The 13118-nt window shown below is 33.5% G+C and overlaps 1 pseudogene; it reads right to left on the reverse strand.

The window, feature by feature from the left end:
* Positions 1–4940: 4940 nt before the first annotated feature.
* On the reverse strand, positions 4941–10224 carry LOC120180210 (annotated as a pseudogene).
* Positions 10225–13118: the final 2894 nt, after the last annotated feature.

Raw genomic sequence — 13118 nt, forward strand, 5'->3', positions numbered from 1 at the left:
GTTTTTGCCTTGAGTTTAGTCTAATCGTAACGAGACTTGGGAGCGTTGAATCTCGATGAAGAAGAGGAAGAAGCGTTAGAGATAATACACAAAGACGACAATGAGGGAATTACTTTCGAAAATTGCTTGATGGGATTCTTCTTAACATCTAGCCTGATTAATTTTCAAGCCATGAGAACGATGCTAGCAAACGTATGGCACCAAATTGGAGGAATATCAAGCCATGAGAACGTATGGCACCATGAAGTAGATGCAGACAAAATAGAAAATGAAGGTCCTTGGTACTTCAACTCGAATATATTGATCTTTCACAGATTACAACAGGGAGAAAACCCAAAGTCGGTCCTACTACAGAGTCAATTTATGGGTTCACATCAATAACCTACCAGTAGGGTTTATTTCAGGACAAGTGGCAAGACAACTGGGAAACTTTATAGGAAAATTCTTGATATATGACACAAAGGAAGTTCGTTCGGTTATAGAGGCAGCATAAGAGTACGAGTAAGACTTGATATACGTACCCCCTGAAAAGGAAGAATAAAATAGCTTTATCGAATGGGAAACTTCACATATGTTTCCTTCCAATACGAAATGCTACGATTGTTTTGTTATTTGTGCGAAAAACTATGTCACGGAGAAGGTTTCTGCCCACTAAAATTAATGAAAGGATACAAGAACGCAATACCGCAGTGGGATGAATCATTAAAAGCTTTGCCTTTACAAAGAATGATTCCGAAAAGCCCCTGGTTAAGAGAAGACAATGATGCACAGGAAACAAGGACAAATAATGATGCTAGAAGAGGAAATCAGGCCACGACCCTAACACATGAGACTAAAGCTAATTCTAATTGCGTAACCCCCTGGTTAGACAAGTATTTCACAATGAAGAGATGGATTCTCTATCCAATCAAGCAAAAGATGTGGTAATGTTGGGAAGCGAAGATGACAGACCTATGGACAAAGAGGTAGTATTTAAGAGGCAATGAATTTCTCAATCAAAAATTCGAACCTGAAACAGCAAGATTTGACCAAGGAAAAAAAAAAGTTATCGGCGGGCCTGATGAATCAGGCTGGCTGGTCACAATGAAAATCCTAAGCTGGAGCGTCCGAGGTTTGGGGAATCCTCAGATGGATAGAGTCTCAGGCACATCTGCGGGACATTAACTCCTCTGTAATTTTTCACATTGAAACAAAATTACAGTCAAAGAATGGATAGTATTCGCAAATCAACTGGATTTATCAATGGAATTGAGGTGGACTCGCTGGGTAATAGTGAAGGATTGTGTTTGGCTTGGAAACACACATGCAACATTATACTTCGATCTTTTTCAAGATTGCATATAGATGTTCTGATTAATGAGGAACACGAAGGAATCATATGGCGATATACGGGATTCTGTGGAGTACCAAAGGAAAGCAGAAGAGGAAAATTATGGAATATACTAAGACAACTCAACAACTCAACTTATTTACCATGGGTTGTCAATTTATTAATAAGATTAGGCCTAGAGACCTTGCAATAGAGTTGTCATATTTTATTATCTTCAAAATATGAAATTATTCTTCTCTTACTCGAAACATATTTGAATGATTTTGTAGATACACGATACTTATATAATCGAAATACACTAGTCACAAATTTGTTATGTTTTTATATATATGATGGTTTTATAATCTTTTGGCACCAGTCAAACAAAATAATTACAATCACTTCTTTTAATCATGTTGAGATTTTGACTATCCACGTTAACATCCCAAAATCAGAGCTAGTGACTAAAATATAAATTTTGGAAACTTTGAGCTCAATTTTGAAATAAGTTAAAAGTTCAAGGACTTGAATATGAATATATTAGTATCGGATTAAATTATAATTAAGGAATGAGTGAAGGGCATTATAGTAATTTTAATCAAAAGATATTTTTTTTATCTCTTTTTATAAGAGATATGCACGTGGAAAAGGGGAAGAGAATTATCCAGAACATTTTCTTCCTTCTTCGTTTTCCCTCCCGTTGCTTTAGTTACAAAGGTAAGTTTATTTCAGCTATGTAATTCTTAGATTTATAAGTTGGTTTGATTCTTTGAGTATTATATAAGCTTAAGGAAAGCTTATATAAGCTTAAAACACTAAGAAGAGAGAATTAGAAAGGAATTTCTATTAAGAGTTTAGAAATGAACTTTTGATTTAAAGAGGTTTTTGAAGTATTAATGATGAATTTGACTTGTCAAAAGTATAATGAAGAAGTTATAAGAGTTAATTGAATTTAGAACACATGAAAAATTTGATGAAATTTTTTTATTCAAGAATTATGGTGAATTATGAGAGATGATGAAGTGTTATAGTGTTATAAGAAGGTTTACATATGTATAGATAAGTTTTAAGGTATAAGTAGGGATTAATAAGTAGAATTTGGGGAAAAATAAGACATTTTCGTGCTCAAAATGTAATTTTTGGGTTGTGTGCATCGGTATACATTCAATGGGTACCGATGCACTCTCAACGAAATAAACATCGAATGCAATGAGTGCATCGTGCATCGATACACCCCTTAAAATGGAAACATCGAATGTAATTTGTGTACTGATGCATGGATAGTGCATATATGCATATGTTAAGGGATGCATCGATACACTGTAGTGTGTACCGATGCACTTCAAGGGAAATATAATATACATTTCTTTTGGTATAAGAAATTATAGATTAGAGTATATCAATTGGATACTAATATGTATCAATGTATGATTATGTAGATATTGAACGTAACTCCGTTCCAGAACAATTGAAGAATTAGACACAGTCGAGCGAGAGAGATAAAGTGTTAGTGTTGACTCGAATCAAGCAAGGCTGAGGTTAGTACATGATAGTAAATATATGTTATGTTAGGGAATTAATAATTGCGATGAGTCTAATTCCGACATTAGATTACATGAGTACAAAGATACATGTATGTTGTGATAAGGTGTTTATGAGTAGATGGATATACTTATATATCTATATATCTAGAAGGTAAATGCATCTTTATATATATGATTCATGTGAATGCATGTTGTATGATTCTATGATGATAAAAAGATGTGAATATAAGTTTATATGAATACAAGAAGGGTTATATGAAATGGGATCATGTAATATGAATGTGATATATGAATCATATGATATGAGTTATATGGGAAATCTATGTGAATAAGATAGGACATATATGTTTATGTGAAACTAAGCAATGTGACATGAAATGTGAAATGACATAAAAAGTTGATACAAGCTATACAAAAGTGATCTATGTGACATAAACTACGTGATATGTGAAAGTGAACTATGTGTATATGTCAATATGTGAAATGATATAATGATAATGCTCATGCTATGTGTCATGAGAGCTAGAGGTATAGTTGGCATGCCAAGAGTAGAGGGTTTTACGCGGTCCTTCAGGACATAGTGGTCCTTCGGGACATTTCATAGTGGTAATTCGGGACAAATTCATATGCCCCTAGTGGGACCCCTTACAAGTTGTGGTGACAGAATAGTGCACAACCTCAATAGACTCAAGTATCTACAGTTCTCACATATGTACATGGGCTAAGTTAAAGAATAATATGAATAAACTTGGTGTAATCATGTGTATGTTTTATTACAAAGTGATATATTTGTTGTATGATGTGCATATTGTTAAGTACAAGAGAGTGTGACTAAGAAATATGAATGATAATAATATAAGTACTGATAAATATGTTAATGATATATGGATATGTGTGTATTGGTTATATGAAAGGATATATGCTTTGGTATGAGATGAGAGTATTAATTGTTTATGCATGGATATGTGTATAGTTAAATCATATGTTTTACATGTCTCACTAAGTCAATGACTTAGCGTGTTAGTGTTTCACATGTAGGTTCGGAGAAGAGGAAACGAGATCTAAGATTAGCAAGTCAGTTCAGCTTCTCCTTCCTAAAGATCAGATCAACAAAGTTTTGGAAATATATATATTTTGTTATATGAAATATAGTTGGCATGTAAGATAAAAGATTTGTATTGTGTACGCTCTGATAAGTTTTGTAAAACCATATGTTTTATATCATAGAATTTATTTGGTTTTATTATAAATGTCACACAGAATCTTTAGTATTTTGTAAAAGTAAATGGTTTGAAAAGTCAATATGATACCTCGGATACGGGTTGGGGGTGTTACACTACGAGACTAGTCATATATGTGTGGTCAAGATTTGTAATTCATCACATACGAATATATGAGAAAATTGTGGTATATGTTTTAAAAAAAGTTTCAACATTACACGAAAGAATGAGGATATAAATATTCAACAAATTTGTTAGAATGAAAATTTAACATATCTATTTACTAAAATACTTCTTAATGCTACATTTTAGAAGTTGATATTCAACATTAGAACGTGTTGTTTCAAAGATCTTAAATGATACATACATCAAGGAGAATATAGACTTGTTGTACTATTGTTTCCTTAACTAAAGGTTTTGTCCTATAGATTTTTTTAGTAAGAATTTTAATAAAACATGTTATGTGTATTAAATTACGATATGAAGTATTATTTTTCTTTCGATAGATCTTTTGTAATAAGATTTTAATAAGATACATATTTTATAATAAGCATCTAAAAAAATTGTTATTACTAATTATTATTTGTAGATGTCCTATAACAATTGGAACTTTATATGTTAAATATCATTTTTATATATTAAGATGTTGACATCTATTAGAATTAGAATTTTGCACAACATTTATATAATTCGGTTAAAAGTATTACCTTGATTTCATAATGAGAAAATACATAGATTCTTTCTCTTTCTTATTAATTAATTAATTAATTAATTTTACTTCATAACATCTTTCATATTTTTTAGGTTATCTTGCCAGACTGTTTAATCATCTAGGACTTTGATGGTGGCTGCAACTTCATGTTGAATTCAACCATACTTTTCCATATAAGGATTAAGCGATGTCTTTCGTGGATGTGTCAATCTCATCTTTCCACACATTCCCATCACCTGCCCTCACAACTTCCCACAAACAACTGTTGCACTCTAACCCAACACCGAAGCTTGTCATCAGAATCCTATCCCCTTTCTTCAACCTCTTCTTGGCTTCCATGTATGCTAAAACATACCAAACTTTCCGCTGAAGTGTTACCATATCGATGCAGCGTCATCCTAGCCGGTTCCAAATCATACTCTGTAAAATCATGGCTTACTCCCACCCCATCGATATAGGAAGCACAGGGACGCCATCGGTGTGCCGTTTCAAGTACTTGATACGTCCCCGGCACGGGGACGACACGGGGACGGCTGGGGTAGGTACCGAGGACGTGCCACGGTGGTAGGGTATGACTGAACGTCATCGGATACGTTTCACCGAGAGCTGGGTACATTTCGAGGGCGACTGGGACTTTCACATGCGTCCCCAGAAGCTTTTTGTCATTTTACATTTTAAAAAAAAAATCCCCATCGCATAACCTAATTTCACAGGTTCTCAATTCCCTATTTATTCTCTCGACTCTCATCGTCTCTATTTATTCTCTCGACTCTCATCGTCTCTTAACTCTCAACACTAAATTTGTGCTGCTGAAGTGAAGAATTCCAGGTTTTAAAGTTTCAGTTGGCTATGTAAGTTCTCCAATTTCTCTACGTTTTTCAATTTGTTTTCTCTTCCCTTTTCAATTTAAATTGTTGATTGCTTGCTTCCTCCGTTCAAGCCATATGAACTTCTCTATAGTCTTTCTTCTAGAATCTCAACTACTTAATAGTAGTTTACTGTTATCTTCCATACAAATCTTCTACTTTTGAAGGCAAAGCTATATTGCAGTCGCAGCATAATTTAGATTTAATTCAAATGATAAATAATTTTATTAGTTTCAGTCATGGTGATTTGAGAAAATGGAGCTACCTTTTTATAATGTGTAATGTAACAGTTTTTGATAATGGTTGTTCCCATACCAGATTTTGAGAATTTTGTTTATTGCCTGTGTTTACATCTGCAGTGGGTCCAGCAATGGTTATTCACTGAAGGAAGCTAGAATATTTTGGAGTTTATTGATAATATTTTCGTTTTTATTACAAGTAGCTGATACTGTTCTGAAGGTTGTTTGACTTTCTTATTGACATCTATCTAGTCATTTCCAAGTTCTAGTATAATGCATTCATCTAAAAGGTGGTATTTTAATCCTTTTCAGTAAGTAATCTTTTTGGATGCTGCAAAGCGATTAAAGGTAAGATGTTTACTGTTAGAAAGTTTCTTATATCTCATTGGTCAAATTGAGCACATGAAGTTGAAAGACATTTATGTGAGTTTCTTCATTGCATTGAACATCATTTCGTTGTATTTGTTGCAGTGTGGTTCAGTAGATCTATTTGGTGTAAATTCATATGGATCTGCATTTGAGATTAACCATTATGTTTTTACATAACCGCCCTATGCTGTGACTGGGTCGTGTCTCGAATGGAGCGAGTGATTGATTTAGTTTCACTGAAATTTTACATGAGTTGTTGTAGTCTATATATAACTTATATTCACATTTATTTTTACCTTTTATATTCACATGCTTTGTTTCAATTACATTCAATTGATGCATGATATTTAAACTTATTTAATTTTTTTAATGTAAACAGATTAATTTAGTATAAATATGACATCTCAAAGTGGTAGTAGGACTGGAAGTAATGCTGGGAGTGGGTCAATTTCATCATCCCAAAATGAGAATTTATCTCCATTGTGGAATTATGTGACAAAGATAGAAAAGCGAGGGACTGTTGGGGGAACTTGGAATTTTCAATGCAACATTTGCGGCGAAACTCGTAATGAAAGCTATACTAGGATAAAGACACATTTGCTTCAAATTTCAGGTGCATGAGTTGTAATTTGCAAAAAGGTAACTACAAATCAAAAACTTGAAATGGTAAGGTTGGTAGAAGAGTGGAAGAATAGAAAGAAACAAGAAGTAACTAGAGAAGTTTCTTTGCCCTCTCAATCTTCAGCTGAAATTGAGATTGATTCTTCGTCTAAGAAGAGAAAACCTAGCTTGTCACCTCTTGCTAGAGCATTCGACATGAATACGAGAGCCCAATTAGATGAAGAAATTGCAAGAATGTTCTACACCGGTGGTTTGCCCTTTAATCTTGCTAGAAATCCTCATTATCATAGGGCTTTCAATTTTGCTGCAACTCACAATATTCCTGGTTATGTTCCCCCTGGTTATAATAAATTACAAACCACGTTGCTCCAACAAGAAAAAATAATGTTGAGAAGCTCTTGCAATTGATTAAAGCAACATGGCAAGAAAAAGGGTTAACTATTGTGTGTGATGGTTTGAGTGATCCAACAAGAAAGCCTCTCATTAATTTCATGGCTACTTTTGGAAATGGGCCTATGTTTCTTAAAGCTGTGAATTGTTTTGGTGAAGTCAAAGATAAGTTTTTCATTGATAATTTGATGAAAGAAGTGATTGATGATGTTGGTCATCAAAATGTGGTACAAATTATTACTGACAATGCAACTAATTGCAAGGGGCAGTAGAGATTATTGAGAGCATGCATCCTCATATTTATTAACACCGTGTGTTGTCCATACACTTAATCTTGCCTTGAAGAACATTTGTTCAGCAAAAAATGTCGAGCGAAATGAGAAAACATATGACTTGTGCCATTGTATTACTGATATTCATGGGGATGGCGTACAAATCAAGAATTTCATCGTGAACCACAACATGAGATTAGTAATCTTTCAAAGATTTAGTCATCTTAAGTTACTTTCAGTTGCCGATACTCGTTTTGCTTCGATCATTGTGATGCTTAAGAAGTTTAAGCTCATCAAACAGGGACTTAAGCAATGGTCATTAGTGATGAATGAAATTCTTATAGGGAGGATGACATGGTGAAAGCAAACTTTGTGAAAGAAAAACTTATGAGTGATGATTGGTGGGATAAAGTAGCTTACATCATTGATTTTACAAAGCCCATCTATGACATGCTTAGAGTATGTGAAACTGATAAGCCATGTCTTCATTTGGCATATGAGTTGTGGGACTCCATGATTGAGAAAGTGAAGTGTGAAATTTACAAGAAAGAAAAACGTCCTCTTTCAGACTTTAGTCCTTTTTATCAGGTTGTTTATGGGATTCTTATAGCTCGTTGGACCAAGAGTTATACTCTTCATTGCCTAGCTCATTCACTAAATCCAAGGTACATACATAAATTTATTAGTTTTGAATTTTATATTTTCAACTCCTAGTTCTTTGACGCTATATGTAATTTTCTTTTTAATATGTTGAAGGTTTTATAGTGATGGTTGGCTAAGCGAGGATCCTTGTAGAATTGCTCCTCATAGAGATGGTGAAATATCTCGAGAGAGAATGAAATGTTTTCGTAGGTTATTTCCAAATGATGATGATTATGACAAAGTATTGGATGAATTTGCTTGTTTCTCACTTAAGCTTGGGCCTTTTGAAGATTTGATGTCTCTTACAAAGTGGTATTCTTCGAATCCGAAAAGTTGGTGGGCTAACTTTGGTTCCGAAATTCCATTGCTCTAATCTTTGGCTTTCAAAGTGCTTGGACAACCTACTTCATCCTCTTGTTGTGAAAGAAATTGGAGCACTTATTCTTTTATCCACTCACTTAGGAGGAATAAGTTAAATCCGAGTCGCGTCGAAGATTTAGTTTACATCCACTACAATCTTCATCTTTTATCAAGGAGTTCTAGTCAATATGAGGATGAGAAAATCAAGATGTGGGATGTTGGTGGAGATGCTTTTGATTCATTGGGAGATGTTGGATATTTAGAGTTTGTCGAACTCTCGCTTGATGAGCCGGATTTAGAGAATCAGTTAATCTCGGAAGATGTTAACAATGTTTGATTTGGGTTATTTTTCTAGACTTAATATTATGGTTTGAGTCTTAAGATTTGACACTTTAATATTATGATTTTATTATGGATTTTATTATTCTAGAGTTAATATTATGGTTTGAATCTTGAAATTTGATATTTTAATATTGTGGCTTGTTTATGGATTTTATTGTTCTAAACTTAATATTGTTGTTTGAGTCATGATATTTGACTTTATTTATGATTTTTTATATATATTTATAATTTTAAAATTATTTTATATGACGTACCCTTGCCGTCCCCGTATCCTGTAATTTTAAAAATTACGTTCCCCGTCCCCATCCCCATATCCGTCCCCGTATCCGTATCCGTATCAGTGCAACATAGCCATCGATCACTGCTCTCCCTCCCGTATGGATGTAGAAATGGTCCACTCCACTCTTGAAGTTCACCCCTTCTTTGATCGGTCCATTGGGGGGGACCACGACGTTCGTTCCATATTTTAATGAGTGAAACTGCCTTGAACCGAAGCAGTTCCCTATCGGGCAGGATCTTTGCGGGATGACTTAAATTGTCGACGAGAGAACTAATAGCGGCTTTGGGAAGGCTTTTGCTAAGGCGAACTCCCCTCCTTCCTTCATCGTCTTCTTTCAAGTAACAACAATTATATGACATCTATTTTAAGGACTTGTTGTTCGTCAAAAGGATTGCGCAGCCACCGGAAGGGAACAAACAATTTGAGAGAATCATCGGTTTGTCGGTGCCGGGATACCAGTCCAAACTCAACGAATCCGTCGTTACTAGCAGAGCGAACATGTTCTTGTATAATTTGAAGACATTGCGAACAATTTCAAGAGAAATCAAACTTGCACTACATGCCATTCCAGTTATGTTAAAAGACTTGATGTCTGGTCGCATTTTGTAGTGATTTATGATTCGAGAGCTCGGAGAAGGAACCGCCGCAAACGTGGAGACATTGACAAGTAAAACATCGATTTCCAGGGGGGAAATGTATGCCCTCAATAACACCTTCGCGACGCTGTCGTGAAAAAACTCGTCCATTTCAGAGAGTCCATCTTCTAATTTCGGACACTCTTCTCTGCCGGAAAACATAATTTTCGGGGAGTATGTTTGATCACCTATGCCCAAAGTGACACCGGCTTTCAACAAGAACTTGGACTCGTTGAGGCCGAGGTTCTTGTTCCGTTTTATCACCTCCCAATAGAAGTCGACCCCGGCCATCATATCATCACTCGGCTTGTAACGTTGGTAATCCAAAATATAACATTGTTGGTCTCTCATGCCATTAACCCACTTCCACAACATGAAGAAAACATACAGCGGAATGGTCAACAACAAAAAGAACAGCTCCATGAGAGAAAACCTTGTTAGATATTGACGTGGGTTATATAAGATCAAAATAAGACACAATCCCTTTATAAAGGAGGAAAAAGCCCCCAATCCTAGTGAATTGGACATGTTAAAACGCTTAACGACCCATTGCTTATCACTCAACAGCCGATAGATGGAAAGCAAAAAAACCAGCAATGCTTGCCAACGTTTCTTTAATGGCTTTAATAACTTCAACGTATATATAAATGGAAACAACTGAATCTCATAAAGGAATGAAAAAAAATAGTGTAATAAATCGAGATATAATGGACAAATTATTTATATTTAATCAATGAATTAGAATTATGGATTTCCTTTTACATGATTTCAAAGCCTCCGAGCCCACAATTAGTTGGCTAATTAATAGTAACTACTGCTTCGATTATTAAACTAATCTTTGGGACACATGAATGACTAATAATTCATATTGTCCCTTTGTGATAGATTGATTTTGCTGAAGTTTTAAGTAACATTCCTTACATATTTGGGGATATTCATCTACTGTTGTAATTTATAAATGTAATTTTTATACTAATATAAGAACGGTAAAAAAATTGAATAAACTATAAGTTTAGTACTTAAACTATTATTTTGGTTCCATTCTGGTACTTAAATTTTATTTTTTTTCAAATTCAAACCTAACGTTTAGTTTAAGTTTCAATTTGGTGTCCGTCATTAAAAAAATAACATAACTGTTGACATGATATTTTTTTATTTTTTCAATGATGACATAACATTATCTTATGGTGAAATGTCAATATCACCGTTAAGTTTTTAATAACATAATATCATATTAAAAAAAAACTAAGTGTTAGATATGATTTTGAAAAAAAAAGTTTGGGTACTTAAACGAACAAAAGTAATAATTTAGGTTCTAAACATGTATTTTACCATAAAAATTGTAGAGATTTTGTCTTTCTAAAAACATAATATAATAAGTTGTAAAGCCTTCGTTCTTTCATCATAAAATATTGTAACATCAGCTCCACAACAAAAGTAAACCCTTTCTATTACGATTGTAGGAGATTTAATGAAGTGATCCAAATTCAATTGAGTGTAAATTTTTAAAGGTAAGCAATCAAACAATATTATATTTATTAGTTGGAGTTGTTTGATCTTATATTTATTTTAATATATTTAATACAATATCACTCATGGATGCATTTCGAAATTTGAACGAGTAACATGTTTTATTATGATTATGTGATAGTTATATACTTATATGTTTGACACCTTTTCAAATTGTATATTTTTTAATTATTTATTTTGATTTTATTTCCAATTTTCTAGTTGTTATTTCATAAAATAATAGAACTAATATGTATATTTGACGTTATCATTTATATTTTTTAAAATGAATAAATAATAAAAATAAAATTATGTATAAAATTTAAAGTCGTTAAAAAGATCCAAACTCTATTAAGATTAAGTTTCGGTTCCGTTCCAAGTTTGACAAAGCAAAAAGCTTATAAAATGCATACATATATATATTTATACGGTTGTTTTTCTCTCTCTTTTAGGTTAGGTTGGTTGCATATTATAATTTTTAACTACTCTCATTAGGAGTGTGTATTTAAAATCTGCTCATTCAAGTCGTGTAATCAACTCTTTCTCAGTTACTTCTCTCCATTTTGACCTTCCTTCCCCCCCTAAATGAGATCTCTGCCGAATAGAAAATAATACGATTGGGTATCAGCTTAATCTGTTCTTTTTTCAGATCTGGAAACCACTGCAGGTTTCGTTTCAAATCTGTTTCTAGACGGTTAAGTCGTTGAATTTTCATTTCTTTTTTTCACTTTTATGCTCTGATCTTTATATGATTTGTTTCTGGCTTTTAAGTAATTCTCTCTTCATTATTATTCTTTCTTGTTTCAGATCTGATCGCAGATCTTGAATCTTCATTTTTTGTACTTCACTGGTAGTTTTGTTTTCTTTTGTTATTTTCTCTTGTAGATCTGAAAGTTCTCTCATTTTTTTTCATGTGTTGAATTTTGAACGAGTATGATTATACTTCATATTCTCTGAATCACACGGTTGAGTCTTTAAAATTGAGTTTGCTGTTTTTTATGTTTATTACTTTACATCATATTACTTATTATTTAGGTTTTATTATTTTGTAATAGTAATTTGTAGATGTATTTTATGCTTGCGTTGTTTGAAAATTAAATCTAAATCTGATCTGCCAAATTTTCCCCAGATTTACACTCGATTTGCATCTCCCTGTAAGGCTGTAATTTTCCTCTGATTTTCCTTAGTATTACTAATCATAAATAACTTATTAATAAACCAGAAACATCTCTCTGCCTTCCGTTTCCATTCGATTCACCCCCTTTTTCTCATCTTTTTATATCGTTAGTCATTAAATTAGGTGAGCTCCATTGATTCGTTTTTTGAAAATTCAAAGATTTCACCTCTTCTTGGAGGTAAGGAAGTGGAACCTTGAAAAAAATTAAACTTCCATAGAATTTGTTATTTACTTGAAAAGCAGTTTTGCTTTGAGTAGGATCTACTGGATCTATATTTTTGTACTTTTCTTTTGAGTAGGATTTACTGGATCTGTATTTTTTCATTGTCCTAGACTCCTAGTATCTTATATTTCTAGCGTTTTATTTGGTGCATCTTCTGTCTTTTTTGGATTCCTTTTTCATAGTTCCTCATAGCTTCGGCTATAGATGATTACTTGAGGTCATGTCCTTATTTTAGATCTCATAGGGCGTATAGGGGGAGGGCTCGACAGAGTGGTGTCAAGGAAACTAGACTTAGAGTTTGTTCGTTGAATGTAGGCACATTAAATGCTAGGCTGCTGGAGCTGACCGACGTACTTAATAATAGGAAAATAGATTTTGCATATATTCAGAAGACTAGGTGGAAAGGGG

The sequence above is a fragment of the Hibiscus syriacus genome, unplaced genomic scaffold (assembly GCF_006381635.1).
Source record: "Hibiscus syriacus cultivar Baekdansim isolate YM2019G1 unplaced genomic scaffold, ASM638163v2 tig00112491_pilon, whole genome shotgun sequence".
Lineage (NCBI taxonomy): Eukaryota > Viridiplantae > Streptophyta > Magnoliopsida > Malvales > Malvaceae > Hibiscus > Hibiscus syriacus.